This window comes from Desmodus rotundus, chromosome 3 (genome assembly GCF_022682495.2).
Source record: "Desmodus rotundus isolate HL8 chromosome 3, HLdesRot8A.1, whole genome shotgun sequence".
Lineage (NCBI taxonomy): Eukaryota > Metazoa > Chordata > Mammalia > Chiroptera > Phyllostomidae > Desmodus > Desmodus rotundus.
Genome location: NC_071389.1, coordinates 198905191 through 198928722, shown reverse-complemented (window position 1 = coordinate 198928722; position 23532 = coordinate 198905191). Strand labels below are relative to the sequence as shown.

The 23532-nt window shown below is 51.5% G+C and overlaps 1 protein-coding gene across 1 annotated transcript in view; it reads right to left on the bottom strand.

Moving 5' to 3' along the window:
- The window catches only part of ARHGAP8 (Rho GTPase activating protein 8), a 181173-nt gene that overhangs the window by 141810 nt on the left and 15831 nt on the right, over positions 1-23532 (bottom strand). The window lies entirely within an intron of this gene.

Genomic DNA, 23532 nt, shown 5'->3' with positions numbered 1-23532 from the left:
AAGCTGCACAGCGTCACATCTGCCTCTGTCAGAGCCAGCGGTTGTTCAGGGGCAAGTTAATCAACCTGTTGGGGCCTCCGTTTCCTCATCTGAAAAACAACTGCGGAAGGTGAGTGAGAAACGAGTTCTGTTTGTAGTGCGCTTGGTAAGCACCGGGGACAGGGCAGCATTTGCTAAAAGTCTTTCTACCCGCGCTGGGTTGTTGAAAAGTCTCCCCGTGGTGTTGCCAGGTTTGCTGTAGTAACACCGTGGAGCAAGCAACCCAGACCTCTCAGTGGTTTTCAGCCAGGATCCTACTCTCTCCTGGGCGGTGGTCAGGTTCAGTCTGCAGGGGGGAGGAGGGCAGGGCCACGACCGCTCGCACCCTGCCCTGTCCCCGCTGCCGGTCTCCTGACCAAGCCTGGCGCTGGGGCAGCTGAGACGCCGACTCCGCCCACAGGGAGCCTTGGCCAAGGGGTGCCAGAGAGGAGAGCTTGTGGGGAAAAATCACACGATTTCTACCTGCTCTCTCTAACCTGGCCTCACGGCCCCTCCTGTGGAAACACGGGTGCCCCTGTGTGACTAGGTTTCTGAACCGGTGATGCCTGGTGAGTGACAGGAGCATTTTCCTGTCATTTCACAGAACATTCCCGGACTGCCGTCCAGGGAGATCGACGAAGTTCTATTCCTGCCGGAAGTGCACGAGCCTGACCCGCAGCTCCAGCCCGCAGACAATAAATCGTATTTTTTCGTTTTTGCTGAGTTGATAGGTAAAAAATAGTGTCGATTGTAGTAATGATAGCTTCGCACTATATTCCTGGTGTGGATCTGTACGGCGAGGTCAGCTGTGTGTGGAGTCAGGAGGGTCTCCGTTGGGTGTGGTCATGGTCACCGTCCCCTCCTCACCCTTCCCACCCCGCACCCAGCCTTCCCTTTGACCTCGGGTTTGGCCTGTGGCCTGTGCTGGTGGAGGGGCCCTCCCCTGCCTGCCACTCCCTCCCCAACGTGGCCAGCACGTCCTGGATGGGGGCCGCCCCTGCATCCTGGGCTCCGGAGTGAGGAGACACGAGGGGTCGGGGCAGCTGAGCCGCAGTTCCATCACTGAGAACAGGCAGTGGCGTTCCTTGTTCCAAGCAATGAGGGTATCAGGATTGTTTGTTACTGCGGCAAAACCGGCCCGACACAGCACGTGACGTGACCACATCCCCCTCTCGCCAGGGATGTGAAGGCTCCAGGGTGACAAAGGGAAGGACCCAGATGACAATATATAACTTCCTTCTTAGGTTGGGCCCCTGTGTGCAGGATGCCGACTGGGGAGAGTTCTCCAGGGCGGCTCCTGCAGGGCCGAGGGTTGTGGACGGGGCAACGGGAGAGACTGGCCTGAGACGGAGCTGCCGTGGAGACCTCACCCGACCAACTGACCTACCGGGGATCCCTGGGCCTGGGAGGGCCTGCCGAGACCACCCGAACTGAGCAGGCCCAGCCCTTTCCCCCCTGCACTGAGCAGTCATTGGAAGCAGGCTTCTCCCGGGAGGGGATGACCTTGGGCATGGCGGCTCCCTTCAGCCAAGCCAGGTTCTGGAGACAGAAGCAGCCAGCTCCTGGGGCTGGGGGACCTGCGTGGTAACGAAGCTCCTGTTACTGGTTCTGAGTCCAGCACCGAGGCTCTGCTCTCAGCTGCAGGGGTCGAGTGGAGGGGGCACAGCTCTCCCAGGAGGGGGTGCTCAACGGCACCATCGCCCCGTGAGTGGTAACATCTGAGGCATGGCCCTCTACCTGGGCGGATGGGTCTGACGGTCTTGTTTTATATCGCTGCCTCTGCGCCTGGAGCTTTTTCTCTTCCGAAGGGGAAGCAATTTAGAAAATGATTCAGCACCACTTTCCCAGATGTTTCCTGGGGCTGCTGGTTTTGCTGGTTTGGAGAACGTGCCTCGTCTTTGGAATGTGTGGAGTCTGGGCTCAGTGTGGCTCTGCCAGGCTGGTAACAAGGGCAGAGCAGGGAGAAAAGAGTGCTAAAATCTCTGTGGGGGTCCCTTGCGTCTGTGCAGAGAGTAATGTGAGGCACTGGGAGCTGCCTGGGGACTGCGGAGGGCCACCCACCGTGCTGGTGGATGGCCTTCCAACTGGGCAGAGGGGGCCACCTTGCCAGGTACCCTGGGCATTCAGCTGAGACTCCGAAAGGCCACACCTTGGTGCTCGCCAAGGACTGTGCTAGGCCCTTCCTGCCAAAGCCATCGGGGCCTGGGAGAGGGATGGAGAAATGCTAGTGAACTGAACACCCTCCAGAGCGACCCCCACAGCTTTTCAAGGAAAATGAACCGATGCAGACGGTCAGCAGCCTGGCGGCCCTGGGGCCCAGCACTCAATAGAAAATCACCCCTGCAGGTGACTGTCCACACGACCTGTGTCCTGTCATGATGCTGTGCCACCGAGTCACAAGAGAAAGGAGCTCGGGACGCAAGGACGTGAGTCTCCAGGTCTTATGCTGAGGAAGACCCTCCTGACAGGAAAGGCCTCGTCTGTAACAGACGGCGTTGTCCGAGCGTCCAGGGCAGCCGAAGTCGCCTGGGGCTGGAGGTCAGGGGAGCGCGACCTCTGGGGCCGGCCAGGGGTGGACTGACAAGGGCATGAGGGGAGACTCTGAGGAGATGGAAAAACTCTGTATCTTTTCATCAGGTGCGTTTATTTAAGTCCATTGTGCTTAAGAGTTGTGCCTGCCGCCACGGGCGAAGTATTCAGTCCTCAGTAGCAGACAGAACGGGCACCAAAGGTTTGCCTGTTCCAGCAGTCGGGGTTCCAGCCGGCAACGGACGGTCCCGGCTCAGGCAGGGCGTGTCGGGAAAGGCGGGCTCAGTGGAGACGGAATCATTTTGTGGGGCTGGGTTCTTAAGAAGTGTGACTTAGGGGTAACCTAGTTGAAACCTCCTACTTTATAGATAAGGGAAGAGCCTGGAAGGGGAGTTGCCTTGTCCCCACTTGTGTGAGGTGTCAGTGACAGTGCCACACTCGAATGTCATGTGTGTGCACACCTGTGTGTTTGTGTACGTGTGTGTGGGGAGGGAGGGGCAGTGACCCCCTGGGGTGACATTTGCTGGAGGAAAGGGTGGTTCATCCTGAGCTGTGTTCCTGCTCCTGAAACGTGCCGGCTGCGTTGAAGTGGCCCTTAATGAAGCGAACTTTCACCCCAGCAGCCGCACCAAGAAAGCCTGCTGCCCTCCCCCACGTGAGCAGTAACTGGGGTCACATTTTTGCCCCAAGGACTGTGCTGAGCTCTTTTCCTAACTCATCTTTGCAGCCCGCACCTAGCAGGATGTACGAGGTGGTTCTCACTCTCAGTTCACAGCCAGCTAGCTCAGCTCTTCAGAAACGAGAGTCGAGAGGTCGCCGTGCCTGGAAATGAAATCATTGTCCCCGGCGGAGATTAGCGAGGCGGTGACATGCGGGGGCCCGGGAGTTGGCCTTCCAGGGCTGGCTCTGCCACTTACTAGCATGTGTGTCTGAGAGCATAGTTTCACCTTGTGGCTCCTCCGTCTGCGTCGGCAAAGCGGTCCCTGACGGCCACCACTTCAGAGGATTAGAGGGTCAAATGAGGGGAAGGGAAACAACTTGGCCTGGTTGGTGAGCACCCGTGATAATGAGGCGCCGCAGCCAGGGCCACGCCTCCCGTTTTGCTTCTCGGTGTCCACCTCCCAAATCAGGAGGGTCCTTGGGCCCTTGGGGGCCCACTGAAAGGTGCTTGGAAGGACTGACGTGATGGTGACCCCGTACGCAGGTGGCAAGGCCAGCGCGGCTGTGACTGCCAGACACGGTGTTGCTTTCTGCGTTCACTCACCTGTGTGCCAGTGTGGCCCACTGCCCCGGGGCCAGCAGTCCATGGCAGAGACGAAGGACGCCAGGCCACAGCGCTGTCCCCTGCTGCCGCCCCCGCCGAGAGCACGACAGGGGACGTTCAGCGAGCGAGCCAGCTTGTCCCTGCACTGTATTTTCCCATCATTTCCCTCTGATTATTTGCTTGAGCTAATTTACATTTATTGTAGTTGGACTTTGCCGTGTTATATTCCTTACTCGAGAGACGAATTGGCAGCCCAGAAGTGGTTCATTACCACGCAGAAGTGTCCTTTAGACACTAGAATGCTAGGGGGCGGGGGGCAGGCGGCATGAGTTCATGACCATCAGCCAACAGCAAGAAGGGGGGGCGCCCAGCAAGAAGCATTTGCTGCTCCTGGGGAAGCAAATCTACTCGTCTGATGGTTTTCCCCTCCCCCGGCGGCCAGAGAACTGAAGCACAAATAAAAATATGCTACGTTCGGTTCTCTGAAAAATTGACTTCATTGTACCAGTGAACGAACTCTCGTTGTCCCCAGGCCTTGGGACATTACCGGTTATGAAGCTTATCACATTATAGCCTGAAGCCAAGGAAGATTCCACGTCATAAATTCACACAGGGCTCCGTGTGGCCGCGGGATGAGTTTTTTGGAAGATCGCGAAACAAGACCTGCCAGTGTGAAAGAGTGGACTGTTACTAATAAAGGCTGGAAGGGGACAAACGCGACATCCTTCAAAGGCGCTCTCTCTGTAGCAACAGCACAAGAGCGAAGTGACTGCTTCTGAGGTGACCACCGAGTTCGTGCCAAACGTCATACTCAGGCGGACAACCGCCAGAGCTACCAGCCAAGCGCTGTAGCCGGCGATGCTTTGGGATGGGGCAGGAGGGCGAGGAGGACCCACGGTGCGTGGGAACAATTCCTGTCCGTGCACCTCCCAGCACAAACGGCTCTCTGCCCGGGGAAAACCCCTGGGAAGTGGGGAGGCTGACTCACCCCAGGTGGGGCCGGTGGCCGCGCTGGCGGTGCACAGAGAGCCCCAGAAATCGGGGCAGCATGCCCTGAGCCCGAGCTTCAGCCAGGAAGTGTTCCGAGAACTATGCAAGAATTAGGCAACCCTTACTTTTTAAAAATTTATTTTTAATCGCCATGATCAATTGATTTCACAAAAGATGCTTTTATTTTGCACATTTTGCCAATGGCAAGCCCTTGGCCCACGGAGGTGAGCGGGCCAGCCCCCAGCAAACCGGCTAGTTAGCAGAGAGGAGCACGCTGGGCCCAGGGAGTCCCCCATCCCCCCTACCTGTGTATGCGTCCATCCCACTGTGTCCAAAAGTCTCTGCCCAATGGGAGTGACGAGTGGCCCGCGTTTCAGAAAAAGAGGTTTTTTGTGATGTGAAATTATCACTTTCCTGGTTGCCAATATGAGGGCTGGAAAAGGCGAGTTGGAGTCAGGTCTTTTTTTCTTTTTAATTGCTTTTCAAGTACAGTTGTCTCCATCGCCCTCTCCCACGGCCCCCCACCCCCCCATCCCCACCTCCCATCCTTGAACCCGCCCCCTTTGGCGTTGTCCTTGTGTCCTTCATTCAGGAAAATAGGAGAAAATTCCCCTATTTTTCCCCATTCCCTCTTTACCCCGCTCTGGCCACTGACAGCTTGTTCTTCATTTCCAGGTCTCTGGGTCTATTTTGCTCGCTTGTTTGTTTTGTTGATTAGGTTCCACTTACAGGTGAGACCATATGGTATTTGTCTTTCACGCCTGGCTTACTTCACTTCCAATTAGCAGGAAAGGGCATTGCTCAGAGAGTGAGGGGCCGCTGTCATGCCGCCCCTTGACCTTTGGCAGAGAGTAAGCCGTCCGCCTAGGCCCTCATCTTGACTCGCGATTGAAGGAAAAGCCACGAGTAACCAGCGTGACCACGGACAGCTGTGGAGGTGGTGTCTTTCCACCCTTCCCGCAGACACAAAACCCACATGTGGGCGAGAAAATCCCTTTTCCCTTGACACAGAAAAAGCGAGGAAATGCGATTTCTAGGATTTCAAGTGGCTTCCTCAAGAAGCCTGAGGGTCTATTTAGTATCTGTCGAGTGTCACCAAGGTCCCTGATCCGTCACTTGAGGACAGAAAAGCCACAGATGCCGTAACAAGGCCAACCTCATCAAGGACTGTTGGGAAAGGAATCGAGGAGTGAACACAGAAAAGAGATCGCACCCACAGCTGCGTGAAACATCCCCAGCACCGAGCGCAGGGAGAACGTGGGCTGGGGTCCCTCCCGCCCTGTGTCGCCTCCCACCCTGTAACGCTCCACTTCCCGGTGGGCGGGTGTCTGGCCAGGAGGCAAGGTGGTGGAATTCACTTTCTGTGAGGTTTACGTTAGCTTGTGAATACGTGGTAGTGATCATAATGGGCTGTCTGTCAATCTAGTCCGTGTGTGTGTGTGTGTGTGTGTGTGCGTGCGCGAGTGGACTCTCTCGGGGTCCAGTCGTGGTGAGTTGGGATGATCAGATTCGGTAGAAATAGTGAACTGGGAAGAATAATCTATAACTCGGCCTCTCCATCCTCAAGGCTACGGCCACCTCCAGAGACATTTAGAATGATTTCATCTCTCAGACTTCCCAGAAATGGTCATTATTGCTATTAATTTTGAAAGCGTCGCCGTCACTTTAATTACTTTTAAAAGGCAGGATGATGCTGGAGAGGAAACTGTACCCTAGGATGTTGGGGTTGGAGGTCTGCTCTCCCGCAGGGGTCTCCTCTTGGGGCCACAGCCAGGCCCCGCACTCAGGACTGGGGGGACGGTGGTCCCCAAATCTGGTCACCTCCAGGAATACCCAAACTCGGCCGTTTAGTCTGAAAGTCATACTTGACATTTGCCCCTCCCTTGTCTTCTTCTTGTAACTCATCACCAAATCGTGGAGAATGTACTTTTTCATGGTCCCAGAGTCTGACTGTCTCCCCAGTCCCCACAGCCGCCCCCCAGTTCGAGCCCCTCGGAACGTGGTTAGGACTGGACCCCTGCAAAGTCGCTTCCTTTCCACGGCCTGCCTGGCCTTTTCAGAGAGTGTGCCACACCTCCCGCCCCCCCTACCCCGTCTCTGCGCCTCGCTCCTGACCAGGGACCACTCAATGCTCGCAGCACGACTATCTGTACTAGCTCATCGGATCCACGGCAGCCTGGGAGGACGGAGGCTCCGAGCGGGCAGCCCCGAAAGCAAAGGCATGGTTGGTGCAGGTTGGATCCCAGGAGGCTGGAGAAAGGGCACAGGGAGGGTGGGGAGAGAGGCAGGGGAGGAAGTCACCGTAGCTGGCGGGGCACAGCCCCACCCACTATGGCCCCTAACCGTGTGGACGGCCCCTGGGAACTGTCCGCCTGGATGACCCCTGTACCTGTTGGCTGAGGACTGTCCGACAGGCAACTCCCCTGCGCTTGCAGCCTCTGCGAGAGCGGAACATTGGTGTCTGTCTGCTCACAGCCGCATCTCCAGCTGTAGACTGGTGTGGCTTGCTAGGCTCACGTTCTGTGTGGAAGGGACCCTCACTGGCGACGTTTCTCGCCCCCCTGCTATTCCCCCTCCCCTGGGCTGCAGCTCTATCAGGAGTGGGGGTGGGGTGGGTGCTGTTTCTCCTCCCAGGGGGCGGAGGAGCACCTGGGACACAGCAGGTGCGGCTCTAGCTGCCTCCGCGCCCCCGCCCATCCTCCAGGCCCCTCCTCCTCCTCTCCTGGTGAAGTCCCCGCCTGTGTCCCATCTTCCCCCCAAAACATGCAGCTACCCTCTGACAGCCACCTTTGTGCTTTGCAGCTTACATATGTGGCACCTGTCTGTCTGTCCCCCAGCCACCCTCAGCCTTCCTCCCCCAAACTTTGAGGCGGTGACAAATTCCATTTCCTGTCCCAAGGGTGGCCCCATGCCAAGGCGTCCGTGGATCAGGCTGCAGTTTTTCCGGAGGCTGACACACACTGCTGTGCAGACTTCGACGTGGACAAAACTCACTCCATCTTCGCGCCTTCTGCGTTCTTCTCTCCTCACACTTTCCACGCTGTGAACTTTGATCGACCCCACTGTTCTCAGGCAGCACCCCAGAGCCTTCCCCTCGGTGATTACCTGTGCCCAGCTCTCACAACGTAGCTGTGAGCATCCAGCATCTGTGTCAGCGATGGCCGGGGTGGCCTGACAGCCCAGGATAAATGTCACACGGGTGTCGGCATCCATTCTGGGCAGTCATCTAGCACAAGGCCACGGGGAGGTCTGGCTCCCGGTGCTCGCACTGCCTTTTGTCCCCTTGTCTTGTCAGGGGCTCGTAGCCGCGCCTCACTGTACAGAATACAATGTCTGGGGGCGGAGATTCGCTCCGCAGGCTGTCAGGTGTGCCGCCCACTCAGGCCCTCCTTCCGGTAATCAATTCTGTTGGAATCTGGGGGGTCTCCTGCGTCAGTGTTCGGCCTCACCCTCTAGTTGGGGTGGCCTCCAGGCTGGTGTCTGCCCTCAGAGAACCACCGTAAACGTTCTCACAAGGGGACCCCCTACACCCCCAAATCTAGCCCAGCTTCTTTCTGGTTGCCATCATGGAACTTTGAGTAGAAATGTCTTCAGAATTGCGCCTGGCGGTCCCATGGGACACCGCAGGCTGGTCCCCAGTCCCGGTGCCTGTGACCTGGCCCTTCATGCCTTTCAGGGTGGGGTGTGTGCCGACCTGCCCCCAGGAGTCCTGGGGGTGCCGTGGGGGGCACGAGCTTCCCTTTCTGTCCCTAATTGGATTACTATCACCTGAAGAGCACCGCGTCTTCCGGAAGGCAGCCAGGCGCCTCAGACCCGGGAGCGTGCGGCTCCTGAGTGATACGCCTTCCGACAGATGACTTGGTTCCTGGCCCCTCTCCGAGCCTCGGAACTTCTAGAATCCATCGTGAGAGATTTGGCAATGCCTCTGTCTTTAAAGCACTGGCAGGCGTGCGACAAGAACGGGACTTGCACACAATTACCACGCAGGCTTTCTGTCTGTTTCATGGCCCAGGAAGAAGCTCACAGGATTGGGAGACTGAATTGGACATGGTCTGACATATAATATATTCGAAGAAGTAATTGCAAAGCTCATTTTGGAGAGTGGGGAGGGAAGTACCTTAAAAAGAGAGGCAGATGTGGTCGGGAAACTGCTGTGCTAGGTCCGTGGACTGCCGTTTAAGAGGCAGGCTGTGAGGATAAGGGTGTTGAGATAGAAGACTGTTCCAGAATCTTCACCCCCCGCCCCCCACCTCCATGGTGAGCTGCATACTTCACCTCACTGCTGCTGGGTCTGATCACGTGACCTGCTCTGGCTCCGTGGTGGGTGGTCCTGATTCTCTGCTCCCTGACCTTGGACTTAGTCACTGGCCTTGCTTTGGCCCAGTGGATGCTGGTGGATGTGTCACAGCAAAGGCTGGGGTGTGCTTGTGAAGTGGGTACCACTTGGGCCTCTGCCATCCCTGTGCGTGGCTGCTGCCTCTTCAGGCTGCGCCCCTGCGTGAGCACAGGTGGAGCACAGCCGGACTCGTCCTGCGGCTCGGAGGCAAGCCCTGCCCTGTGCAGGCCTCGTCGCCTGACCTTCAGCCCCTCCCATGTGGAAGGACAGAGTGGTTAGTGTTTCAAGCCATTGAGTTCCAGAGTAGTTTGTTATGCGGCACTATTATGACTTCAGCTGACTGAGACAGATACTGATGCGGTTGCACATGTAAGTGTCGAAAGACACAGGAGACACCCAGCGCAGGGCTGACCTGTGACGGAGCAGCTGGCAGCGGACAGCTCTGCATCGGCCTTTATTCCTATAAGGACGAGTTTCCCAGGCACCACGAGGAAATGAGGACGGGAGAACTTCTGGTTTTAATGCTTCATCATCCGGTCTAATGCTTCGTTGTCATAATATTATGATTTATAATAACTAATTTATATTCTTATATAGAGCTCCTAAACCCGTGAAATTTCTCAAGTGATAAGAGCATAAAAGATAAAATCTGAAGGGGTATCTTTTGTTATTCAGAGCAAGCCCCTTTCAGCCACACTTAGGTGCATGTTAGTGAGGTGATTTTTGGAAAGTCCCTATGGGTGGGGGCTTGTAGCCGGGGAACCAACCACGTGCTTAGAGGGCTGGAACTTCCACCCCCACCCCCAGCCTCACCACCTCCGACCTGCAGGGAGGGGAGAGGGGCTGCAGGTTGAGTTAATGCCAACGGCTAATGACCTAGTCATTCATGCTTATGTAATGAGGCTGCCATAAAAATCTCTCAAGTGTGCTGTTGGGAGAGCTTCTGGGTTACTGAACACAGGGGACATGGAGGATGGTGCCCCCAACCCTGCCCTTTGCTGGTTCTGAGTGGTATCCGCTGTAACAGACCAGTAATCTGGTAAGTCAGCTGCTTTCCTGAGTTCTGTGAGACACGCTAGCATATTGCTGAACCTTTGGAGGGTGTTGTGGGGCCCTACGAGTTGGAGTGGGTCCATCGGAGTCACAGGCGGCACCCTGGGACTGGTAGCTGGCCTCAGACACGGAGGCGGTCTGGTGGGCCTGAGCCCCGCACCGGTGGGCCGATGCCACCTCCAGGTAGGTGGGGCCAGACTGAGTTAGACTGTTGGATGCCAGGACCGTGTCCGTTGAGAACTGTAGAGCGGCTTGGGGTGGGGACACCCCCCGCATTCAGTGGCCAGAGCCCTGGGAGGAACAGAAGGAAGCAGTCTCCGTCTAGGGAAGGGTTGAGAGGGGACACAGTTCCCACTGTCACTTGTTCGACACAGCAAAGTGCGGTCGGATGCGCACATTTAGGTCCCGGTATAAACGCCTGCGGTGCTGGCGAGGTCCACCGGTGAGCCCAGGGGGTGGGGGTGGACAGACACCCGAGTGGGCTGACGTCGCCCGCGAGCAGGATGGTTGCCTCATCCACAGGACGTCCCGTGTCCCCGGTCGCCCCTCAGACCCAGGGACAGAGAGACGGTTGGTCACTGTAGGCCACACCCTAGGCCTGGGGATAGGCCAGATCTTGGACAACAATTGCAGATGAGGTCACTCATTTCGGAAACATTTATACTTTGAAACATCGTGTCCACAGCAAACAGACGGCCACATCAGGATGGAGATCAGGACCAAGGTGGCAGGTGAAACATTCTGTTTCTTGCCCGCCCTCTCCAAACCCACCAGTGCGGCACTGAACGGCGTGACCTGTAAACGACGTCCGTCACAAGGACAGAGAGGACGGGGGAGGAGGCGACAGGGGTGGGAGTTGGGACGTGGGCACGTCGCTCAAACCACAATTAGAACATGCCCATGTTGGGAGGAGGGTGTGTGTGTGTGTGTGTGTTTGAGGTGCGATTGTGTGGTGACAGGAAGCGCAATCATCAGCTTCTAGGAGGGAAGTTGAGAGATCATGCCCAAATCTAAGTAATCAGTGGAACGTGAGGATGCTCTTCACAGACTAAAGGTAAGTGGAAAAGCAAATCAGGCAGGACCACCTGCTTGGGGGGAGTGGCAATCGGGCGGGGACAGGGACTGTTCTCAGGGAAGAACAGCTGCACGGTGACTCGGTCCTCTGAGCCAGGTCCACGCGGCACTTCCACGGATGCAAAGGCATTGAATGGAGGACCACCACGGACACGTATGTGGAGCCGGCACGAGAACAGGGCGACCCGCCGAGGATTTAACTTGCAGTTTCCGGATTGCTGGCGAAGGTGGACTTTTGAAAACTCTGTTTGCTGGCTGCGTGGGTCTCCTCTTCTAAAAGCTGTTGCTTCGGGGCCTTCAGTTTTGTGTCCGGTGGGTCTCCCTCTCCCACTGGCCGGCGGGCATCCCCCTCCACTCTGGAACCTGACTGTAACGTAGGCAGGCGTCTGCTCTTTGCTCTGGCGTGCCTTCGTTTCAGGTCATGTGTGCGTTTGTGCAGAAGCGGCACGTTTTGGCGAACTGCATTCAACAATCTCTTCCCTGTGCTTTGAGTTTTGGTGGCTTATGTAGAGGATCCTTCCTAACCCTGTGGCCAAAATGACATTCTCCTAAGACTTTTAGAATTTTGCTATTCACTTTTAGGTCTTTAATTTTGCTATTCACTTTTAGGTCTCCATGGGCAATTATTTTTTTTGGTATCGTGTATAGCAATCAAAGATGCCACATCCTCCAATAGAGAGAAGTCAAAAAATTATCACTGAACTGCAAACCATACGTGAGGAAGTGATGCAGAACACAGTGTGGCGGGGCAAAGTGATGCGAAGTAGGAAAGAGACGCTCAGAGGCACGGGCCGCGGGTGGAGACCAGAGCTTGGGGCGGGGAGCGGAGGAGGAGTGAGTGTGCTGGGCTCCATCTGGGTCGTCTGCTGACTGACTTCCAGAACGGATGCGAGATGCCGATCCTTGAAGCCGCAGTCCCAGTCAATGCGAAATGGAATGAAGAAAAAAAGTCACACAGATCACGTGGGGCAGCAGCGGAAGAAGGGGGGAGCGGAGGGGGTCAGGATGGTGGCTGGTGCTCACTAGCCAAAAGGGCCGTCTGAGGACGGTGGAAAGTATCTTATATATGCAGAAGGAAGGTAATTGTCTATTGAGCAAACATGCCCTTTAAGAATGAAAGTGACATCTTCAACATTCAAACAACTGCCAAGACTTTGCCCTCAGAGACCTTCACTAGAGAGGACGCAAGCAGGAGGAAAGTGCTTTTTTAAGGGAAGGTCTGATGGGCAGCAAGAACCATGAGTGAGACTGGGAGGTGTGTGCAGAAATGTCAACACGGCTGGTGGTGCAGGAAAACACTGGGCGGGGCTTCCGGAGGGGAGGGCTCACATTACCCATCAGTAACTCGCAGGTGGAGTGCCGTGGGCGGAGTTAAGGTGCCTGAGGTGTGTGTGTTGCTCAGAAAAAGTGTAAAGATTGTGATGACTCTCAGAACTCCGTTACAATTACTAGGGTCACTATTGAAGGGAGAAAAACGAGAGTATAACTTCCAAATTATTAAAAATAGAGGGAGGAAATCAAAATATAAAAAAGCTTAATCCAAAAGAAATCAAGAGAGAATAGAAAAAGGCAGAATTGTTGGGACAGTTTGAAGACACATCATGCATTGGCAGAAATGAGTTTAAATAGAACTACACTCATAATAAATGTAAGTGAATTAAACTTGTAAATTAGAAATTTAAAAGATAAAGATCGTCAAATCGGACTAAAAAAGATCTAGTTACATGTTATTAACTATAGACACACCTAAGACACAAGGGCATAAAAATGTCACTCATTAAAAGAATGCTATACCTATATCAAAACCAGACCAATTGATTTTAATGTAAAACAGCCTAGTGGAGATTAAAGGTGCCCCTCACAACGGTAAATATTTCAATTAACTAAGAATATGTCCTCACAACGGTAAATATTTCAATTAACTAAGAATAGGTAGCAATTAAAATGTTGTATATACCTAATAATAGAGCAACAAAACATATGAAACAAAATTTGACAGACTAACACAGAGATGAACCCACTCCAACTGGAAACTTTTACGATGCCTCTCTCAGTAATTGAAGGACATGTGTAGAAACCAACACCCGACAACTGCAGAATACAAATTCTTTCAAACACACACGGGCATTTATGTAAATGGACCACACACTGGAACGTTCTCTGACCACGATGCTTTTAAGTTTGAATAAATAATCTCTAGATAATTAGAAAAATCCAGGGCTGAAAATACAGAATCTACTTCCACGCAATTCATGAGTCAAAGATCAAACCATTAGAAAATAATTAAATGAAAATAAAACTAAATATCAAAACTGGAGGGATGCAGCTAAAGCACTATTTAGAGGGCGATTCATAGCCTCCAATGCTAATCTCCTGTGGAGGGACCAACAGGGTTGTCAGGTAAGTGACTGGACATTGGCATTGTTCTGGGAGCAGGGGCTCCTCTTCTGCTGGCAGCACAAAGCCAACGCCTCACTTGACCCCCGAGTCTGGCAGCTGGCCTTCCTGGGCCAGTCGCTGTGCAGCCTGCATTTGCTTGGGCTGCTTGTCACCTCAGCCCTGAGGGTGTTCCCTGCAGCTACGCTGGTTTCTCGTGTTTGACGACAGGAAGGTGGGGATGCAGGAGAGGGACAGGCCTCTCTGAGATCTGAACAGGGCTGGCAGAGCCCGGGTGGACTTCTGAGAGCACCAGGTACTGGGGTCTTTTCCTACTGGCCGGAGCCTTGTGAGTTTGCCCAGTAAATCCTGTTCTTTATGCCGCATGGTGAAACTGTGGTGTTGCCTTCTCCCCTCTGCCATAACTCTGCGAGGAGACCGGTGAGAGTGGATGGGCCGAGCAGGTACCTGAAGGTGTCAGGAAGAGAACAAAATAAATGCAGGCATGTAACCAAGGGGGACGATAGCAGGGCCCCTGACACTCCCCAGCAGCCCCGCCCCCTCACTGCAGCCCTGATACTCTGACACCAACCCCACACCTCGTCCCCACCCCCACTCGCCTGTCCATCCCTCTCAGCTAGTGACCCACCGCCCTGTTGCAGACTGAACTGTGTCTCCCAAAGTCAACAGGCTTTGGGTGTGGGCAGTAGCAGGAGGGCTCCCCCTTTGTGAGATGTTTAACAAGATGGGGAAGTAACATTACTTGCGTGCCCACGCGACTCCTCCCCTGGGAAAGGAAAACCGGATGAAGAGGCAGGTGGTAGAAAGGCCAGAATGAGGACCTGGAGCAGGGGAAGGACCTCAGTAGAAGGATCTAGAAGCAAAGGGGGGGGGGGAACTGGTCTCACCCAGGAGCATAGAAGTTGCAAAGGTGCCTGTTCCTGCTGTCTCCCATCCGATCCCCCTCGTCCAGTGTTCTCGCAGTAACCAGTCTCTCATATTTCTAAAAACTCTAAGATACAGTGGGGACGAGGGCAGCACACTCAACACCAGTGTGTACTGGTTCAACAGCTGCTAAGGGACACAGCTGTGTGATTCCCACCAGGTCGAGAACTGCTCTGGTGCCTGTGGCCTTGAGCAGGGGTCCCCAACCTCCAGGCTGCAGACCAGTACCGGTCAGGGCCCCTTAGGAACCCGGCCGCACAGCAGGAGGTGAGTTTGAATGCGATGTGCCTTAATCATCCCCAAACCATCCCCTCCCACCCCACATCCGTGGAAAAATTGTCTTCCACGAAACCGGTCCCTGCTGCCAAAAAGCCTGGTCTAGAAGACTAGCGGTGCCTCTTCATTGCAACGAGCCCTCTCGCTGCCAGGGTGGTGGTGGGGGGGGGCAGCCTGAAACACGTGGCGAGGATTGCCTTGCGTTTCTCTCCACAGTTCGCACCTCTGTGCAGACCGTTCGTCTCCCCTGGGACTGAGCTCATGTAGCGAGAGGATGCAGCCTGTACCAAGACTGCTCTCACTCCTCACGTTGGGGGTAGCTCAGTGATTTTCACCGTCCCGCAGGTGTGGCTCTCAAAGTGGGGTCCCCAGACCAGCAGCATCGGAGTCCCGAGACCTCCTTGTTAGAAGTGCAAATTCTTTGGTCCAGCCCAGACCTGTGATGTGAATCAGGAACTCTGGGTATGGGGAGGGGGTGGGGTCAGCCTCTCCAGCTGGTTCGGACGTTCACCAACGTTTGAGAATGACTGCCCCATGCCCTTCCATTCGATTTCTCCTGCCTCCTTCGGCAGTGTCTGTGTGGCTGCCCAGGTTTTGCTATGGGGACAGAGCCTCCGTGGGCAGTCTTGCCCAGGGGTCCCGGCTCTGCCCCTGAAAGTGAGGGAGGACCTGGCCCGCCCATCTTCACCGTTCTCAGTCTATGCCGAATTACTTTCCGGGAGGGTGGGTATCGGTGCGGGCCCAGGCACAAAACAGAGGGCGTGCTGGGCCCCAGGTACATGAAGAGCGTTCAGGAAGGGACAGTTCACTACAGTGTCCTAGTAAAAAGCGACATCTTCACTAAACTAACAAACAGGCGGAGAAGATGCACGTGGGCTTGGCGGCACGGAACCCGCCCTTCAGGCTGGCATCTGCATAATCCACAGAATCTAATCAAGCAAAGGAGAAGCCGCTGTTGTCCATGTTTAAAACACTTTTATTTGCACGCAGTTGGAGAAAGGAGGCTGCAGACGTTTTGGGGACAAAGCGAGTGTTGGACACAAAAGCAGACCTCAGGCGCCTGGTGCATCCTTTCGGTCTTTGCCGTAGTCATTCATTGGACCCGCCAGTCTTGGGCCCTTGAAGACCTACTGTGCACATCTATCTACCCAGGGCCCTGGAGGCGGTCTGAACTTTTGTAAAGGAGTCCTCTACATTTTTGTTGCATTGTGTTCAAAGTCTGTTGGAAACCTTTAATCAACGTATTTGTCAAGTGAGTGCCAAGAATCTTGGGCTTTGAAGCTTCAGTGAGCTGTAATTATCAGAGACCATCCTTGCCAATGGGGATGTGCTGAAATCCATCCCTACAAAAGCCGGGGAGGAGCCGGAGAAATTAAATGCAGAGAGCTCCAATGGCGTTTGAGGCCTGAAGCTCAAATTCCATGATTGCTTTTGGAACATCTCAACATGTGGGAAGAGCGCTTGGATGAGATTCCTAGTTTTAATGAGGTAAAATTTATATTCTGTATTGGAACGGAAAGGAATGCAGAAAGCCCACAATTCTTCAGCACCTGAATTTGATGAAACATTCCAAACAATGATACATTTTGAGGGGGATAAGTTTTTGTTTATAAAAGTATTTGTCGAAGAGTGGTACCCAAATTGACTGAACCTGTGGAGATATTGGAGCTGGAATAGTTATGTATTTCAATACAAAAAAAAAATAGAATTGAGAAAACCTTCCATTTACCAGGTTTTTCTGAGTGGTTCCTTTGTCCCTAGATGAAGAGAATCTCTCAATTAAAATTTAGTTTACAAAGAAGAATTAATTGAAGATGTCAACAGATTTTCCCTGGCTGGTGTGGCTCAGTGGATTGAACACTGGCCTGAGAACCGAGGGTTCACTGGTTTGATTCCCAGTCAGGGCAACGCCTGGGTTGCGGGCCAGGTCCCCAGTAGGGGGTGCATGAGAGGCAGCCACACGTTGATGTTTTTGTCCCTCTCTTTCTCCTTCCCTTCCCCTCTCTCTAAAAATAAACTAAATAAAATCTTTTTTTTTTTTTAAAAAGAAAATGTCAACAGATCCAAGTTGATAACCAGAGAATGCAACTTGGAATAAGATCACAAGTGATTTTCTTATAAAATGGAGAATAATAAGACCATATTGAAGAAAAAAAGTATTCTTCCGTAAAGTATCAGCCACATGGCCATCGCTATGGGTCCACTAGCATCATAAACCAATTTGCTGGCCGCAGATGATGCCCCAGAGAATGAGCTGCTTTAATCATCTTTAGCCACTTGGTTTGCTCTCAGAGGCATCCCAGTTTGGATGGTGAGCCTGCCGCATGTCCACTGCCTTCCCTGAAGCCAGTCCTCAGCTTCCGGGGCTCCGTGGTTTCCTTCTGCCCTTCTGACTGCTCCTCAGCAGGTTCCTCCCCCTACTAGACCTTTAACGGTGTCCGCACAGTTCTTGACCTTCTCCTTTCTGGTACACTCTCTTCCGATCTTTGAACACCACCTTCCTATTCGTGACTTTCCAATGGGCCTCTCCCCGGACTCCAGAATCGCAGCTGTAGCCGGCCTGACAGCCACTCAACGTCATGAAAAGGTCTCTCGAACTCCATCTCAGCGATGCCATCTCTCCCAAGCCACTTCACAGGCAGCTGTGTGGGACAATGTAGATGGACCGCTGGGCCCTGTGCTCAGTTTCCCCCAATGGTTGCATCTCTGAAACCACCCCAACCAGGGTGCCGACTTTGCCACAGCCAAGGCGTAGGAGCGGCCCATTGCCCTCCCCAAGCCACACACACTGCTCCTCCACCCCAGTGCCCCTGAGTCTTCACTTCTTTGGGACAAATGCAATTGTTGAGTTGAATGACCATGGCAAACCTAGTTTTTAGAGAACCTGCCAAACTGTTTTCCGGAGTGGCTGTGCCATTCTACATTCCCACCGGCGATGCATCTGGTTTTCTGTATCCTCACTGGTGGTGTCACTGTTTCTTTAAATTATATTTTATTGATTATGTTATTACAGTTGTCCCAATTTCCCCCCTTTGCCACCCTCTACCCAGCACCCCCCACTCCCTCAGGCAGTCCCCCTGCCATTGTTCACGTCCATGAGTTATGAGTTCTTTGGTTGCTCCATGTCCTATACTGTACTTTACCTCCCCGTGGCTGTTCTGTGACTCCCTATTTGTACTTCTCACTGCCCTCACCTCTTCACCCATCCCCCAGGCTACTCTCCCATATGGCAGCCATCAAAACACTCTCCGTATCCATGATTCTGTCTGTTCTTCTTGTTTGCTTAGTTTGTTTTTTAGGTTCAATTGTTGATAGATAGGTATGTATTGCCAATTTGTTGTCCATAGTTTTGATCTTCTTTTTCTTAAACAAGTCCCTTTAACATTTCATATAATAATGGTTTGGTGATGATGAACTCCTTCAGTTTTTCCTTGCCTGGGAAGCTCTTTATCTGCCTTTCAATTCTAAATGAAAGCTTTGCTGGGTAGAGCAGTCTTGGCTGTAGGTCCCTGCTTCTCATGACTTTGAATATGTCTTGCCAGTCCCTTCCGGCCTGCAAAGTTTCTATTGAGAAATCAGCTGACAGTCTTATGGGGACTCCCCTGTAGGTAACTAACTGCTTTTCTCTTATTGCTTTTAAGATTCTCTCTTTATCTTTAAGTTGTGGCGTTTTAATTATGATGTGTCTTAGAGTGGGCCTTTTTGCTTCCTCACTCCCCAGTTTTTATCCACCACACAAGGGTGTGGGACCAGCCCATGCAGCATCTCCGCCCCTCCTCCCAGTCTTAAAGGATGGATGTGGTTTCTTTAATCCCATGGTTGTCAGACTTCCATTCAACTCAATTTCTGGTGGTTCTGAGTGATGGTTGTTCTGCAGTTTAGTTGTGATTTTGATGTGCTTGTGCGAGGAGACAAGCCGTGTTTACCTGGGCCGCCACCGCAACTGGAAGTCGCTGGTTTGATTTTGGCCACCCTGATGTGTGTGCACTGCTGTCTCATTGTAGTTTCAATTTCCACGTCCCTGATGGCTGATGACAGTAAACACTTTTTCACGTGCTTCTTTGCCATCTGTCCGGGGCAGGGCAGAAGTAGGTTTACAGTTGTTCATGTGGAAAATAACACAATATTTACCCAACAAAATCCAAGAATAAATTGTGTTCCACCTACTCACAATGGTGAACCTACCTTTGCCCACCCCGTATGTTCTCTTGGGTGAGATGTCTGTTCATGTCTTTGGCCCATTTTCTAGTTGGGTTGCTTGTTGTTTTACTTACTGTATTTGGAGAGTTCTGTCAATGTTCTAGATGCTCCTCCTTTGTAGGATATGTGGTTTGTAAATATTTTCCTCCATTTCTAGCTCGTATTTTCATCTTCTCAATAGGGTCCCTCAAAGAGCAAAAACTTTAAGATCTATCAGGCCCGTCCAGTGTATCAATTTTTCCTTATATGGATCATGCTTTTGGTGTCAAATCTAAGAATTCTTTGCCTAGCCCTACATCACAAAGATTTCAGACCCCCCCCATATATAACATAATGTAAAACATAACTAGTAATCTCCATATAGTTTTATGTTTTACTATTGTGTAGTTTTATGTTAAACCTGTTTTTAATAGTTTTATGTTTTACATCTAAGCCTGTGACCCACTTTGAGATAATTTTCATAGAAGATATGAGGTTTAGATTGAGGTGTGCATTTTTTTTAACCAATGGATATTCAATGCTCCATCACCATTTGTTGCAAAGGCTCTCTTTCCTCCATTGGATTACTTTTGACTGTTTGTCACAAACGAGTCTGGCATATTTATACGGGTCTATTTCCAGGCCGTTCCATCCATCTATGCATTTGTCCCTCTACCCGTTCTGAAGCACTACAGTAAGTCACGTGGTGCACGACCACAGTATGTTCATACTTGTCGTCTCCACGGACTGATGCTTTTACCATTACCAAACGTCCTTTTTCTCCAGTAACATTTTTTGTCTTAAAGTCTGTTTTGTCCGATAGTACTCCAGTTCTCTTTTGGTTACTTTGAATGGCATACCATTTTCCATTCATTTACTTGCAACTCATTCGTGTCTTTAAAACTAGAGTATGTCTCGTATACAGTATTGACTTGGGTCATTTAAAAAATCCATTTAGCCAATCTCAACCTTTTAACTGGAGTGTTCGATCCATTTACACTGAACGTGTTGCTAAGGAGGTAGGATTTACACCTGCCATTTCATTATCTGTCTTCTGTATGTCCTATTTTTTCCTCCTCTATTCTTCTATTACTGCCTTTTTCACGTGAAATAGATATTTTCCAGTGTGCCACTTCAATTCCTTTGTCATTTCTTTAACAAATTTTTTTAGTTAATACTCCTAACAGTTGCCCTGAGGATTACAACTGACATCTTAACTTATAAAAACCTAGTTTGGATTAACATCAACTTATTTCAATAGTTTAGAAGACTTTTATCTCAAATAGCCCCATCTCCTCCCCACCTCATTTGAGCTATTATCATGCAAATCACATTTTTGCATATTGTATGCTCATCAACGTAGATTTATAATTATTGCTTTTTGCAGCTGTCTTTTAAATAAGACAGGAGAAAACAGAGTTACAGACAAAAACACATTTATACTGTCTTTTATATTTACCTATGTTCGTACCTTTACTGATGCTTTTTATTCTTTGTATGAATTCCAGTTTCTGCCTAATGCCCTTTCATTTCACCTGAAAAAGCTTTCTTTATTATTTTTTGTGAGGCTGCTCTGCTAGTGATGAATGCTCTACAATTTTATTTACCTGGGAATGTCCTATGTTTTCTTTCTTTCTTTTTTTTTTTTTTTTGCAAGATAGTTTCACTGGCTATAGAACCCTTGGTTGACAGTCTTTTTCTTTCCATATGTTGAAACTGTCCTCCCACTGCCTCCGAAGTCCTTGGTTTCTGATGAGAAACCAGCTATTACGTCTATTGATGACACTTTACACATGATCACTTGCTGCTTTCAAGACTGTCTGTCTTTGACTTTAGAGATTTTTGCTTATGATGCATCCATGTGCTTGAGTTTACCTTACTTGGAGTTTGTTGAGCTGCTCAGATGTGCAGATCAATGTATTTAATCAAATTTGGGAGGTTTTTGGCCTTCTCTCATACCCACCCCACCAGGGGCTACAGCTGTGGCACCTCATTTGCCCTTGGCATTTGAAAGGGCATTTGTGACACCCAGCTTGGCAAGGGTGTACATCTAGGCCTCCCTCTGGGCGTTTGCCGGCCTGAGTGGTGGCGGGCCGCCCGTTTTTCTGCAGCGTTCGGCTGGAATAGAGTGAGTATTGTCTGAATGTTTCCTGTCTTGTTAGGCTGCTCCTTTCCTGGTTCTTTGGCTCGAGAGAGCAGGCTTCTGGGGAGTCCTTTCTTGTCTGCCTTAGGTTGCCGGCTTCTTTGCCATTAAGTCTGAGATATATGATGCAAAAGAATACTAAAGTTACTCACCACCATGTCATTCTTTGGGTCCTGAGCAACCCACCCAGTCTTCCCTTTTCTCTCAGCCTTTCAGAGTCTTTTTGAAAAGTTGTTTTCAGGTGGGCGTTGCTGAAAGAATAGGGAAGAATGCACCTACTCTACCTTCCTGGAAATGGAAGGTTACTAGATTTCCTTTTAAAAGGTACTTTTTCATGGCCACCTCATCTGGTTACATGTCTGCCTCCCCCGCCCCCAATCCCATGTCTATGCTTTTCACAAATGTTACTTATTTCATTATTCTCATGGAAGATCCTAAATATGCTTGCTTTCAGGTCTATTCATTCGCAGGCTGTTGTATGATTTTAACTTCATCTGGAGTTAATTGATATTATAATTATTGATTTTGATGGCTATTATTCTTAGCATTAGATGTCTTCCTTGGCTCCAAAGTTTTTATTTTTAGGCTCATTTTTGGGTAAAAGACCGTCTTTCACATTCTTTCTCTCTCTGTGTACTCACTCGCAACCCCTTCTGGTAGTTTGGGGCTGTACCAGTGATGCCTGGTTCTCAGTACAGAACACGTTTTATATTGGCAGTAGTGGGTCGCACTTCCTGCCCTTTGGGGTCTACCTGTCAAGCCAAGGGACGTGAGATTCAGGAGACTGTATGGGCTCTCCCTTGTCACAGGGCCACACCTCCCAGAAGCTGTTGCCTCATGAAATGTGGAAGTAGATTTTTCAGACTCCTTTCTGATGTAGGGGTGATCTCTCTCTCCCCTGGTTTCACATATACAGTCTGGCTCTGTTCGCAGCCTCATACCCCGTTTTGTGTCGGGACACGTGGGCCAATAGGCCCACAGCTTTGTCAATACTCAGCAGCTTGTGTTTCTGGGCCACAGTGGAGTTATCTGGTGTTTGCACCCAGCCAGGTCTTTTCCTTGCAGTTTATCATTGTCTTGCATTTGCAGCAGAGAGGGGAGCTTCATTGCATCACCGATCGGGATCAAAGGCCAAATAGTCTGCTGCTTTTTTAATTTAAACGTCTGTTAATTTTTATTTTGCTCTATTTAAAAAAATATTTTATTTATTTATTTTTAGAGAGGGGAAGGGAAGGAGAAAGAGAGGGAGAGAAACATCAATGTGTGGTTGCCTCTCATGTACCTCTACTGGGGACCTGGCCCACAACCCAGGCATGTGCCCTGACTGGGAATCGAACCGGCAACCCATTGGTTTGCACTGAGCCACACCAGCTAGGGCTATTTTGCTCTATTTCTATCCTATTTAAAATAAAATAAAGTGAAATACAAAGAAATTATATGTTTTTTCAAATTCATTTTTTATCATTTCTGAAATCACGGTGCACCTCATACTCCGTGCACCAGCAAATTCAAGACCCAGTGCCAACCACACCTGAACTGCAGCAGGTACTTCAGCAATGGGCACGGGTCCAGGGACCTGGGGAGGCGCAACCCTGGCACTGAGGGCAGACAGACCCAGGGGTGGCTCACGGCGGTGGACGGGGGATCCTGTGTGGGCTCGGAAGCAGTGGGAGGGGTAGAGGGGTCCAGGTCAATTTCTACAGTCATTGACCTCAGCCGACAGTACCGCAGGTCCTGCTGGCACCTGACTTGGGAGATTTCGTGGAGGCAGTTTAAAGAAACACCGTCTCCTTTCTTTCCGCTCTTGCTTTATGCTCCAGGAGTTTTCAGCTGGTCACAAAAAAGTGCCTCCTTTGGCACACTGGGGTGCACACAGTTGCGGGGATAGCTAGACTGTCTCCCCCAAGTATTCACACCCTCATGTCCCATCTTATAGAAGCAAAAACAGTAAAGGCCTGGGTGAAGCTGCCGCTGTCCCAGGCCTGTCTGAGGAGTGAGTACAGGTGGGGCCAGGGGTCAGCACCTCCTTGAGGGCTGTGTGCACAGAAGACTGTCATGGTGGGGGTCTTGTCTCTCCCGCCAAGCCCAGGCCTGGAACTGACCGTTGAGAAGCAGCTCAGCAAGGTCAAGCAGGAAGGCATCCAGGTCCTGAGTCAAACGGTTAATACTCTGGCCCAGTAATGTTACCCCTTGGAGTTCACCCTGGAGAATGTAGCAGAGAAAGGGGTTGGAATTTATAGACAAGTGTGGTTTATAAAACTTCTGCATAGAAAATAAGATAGAGACCCATCAAAAGGGGGGTGGTTAAATACACCACGGCACACGATTTCAGTGGAACACTAGGCAATA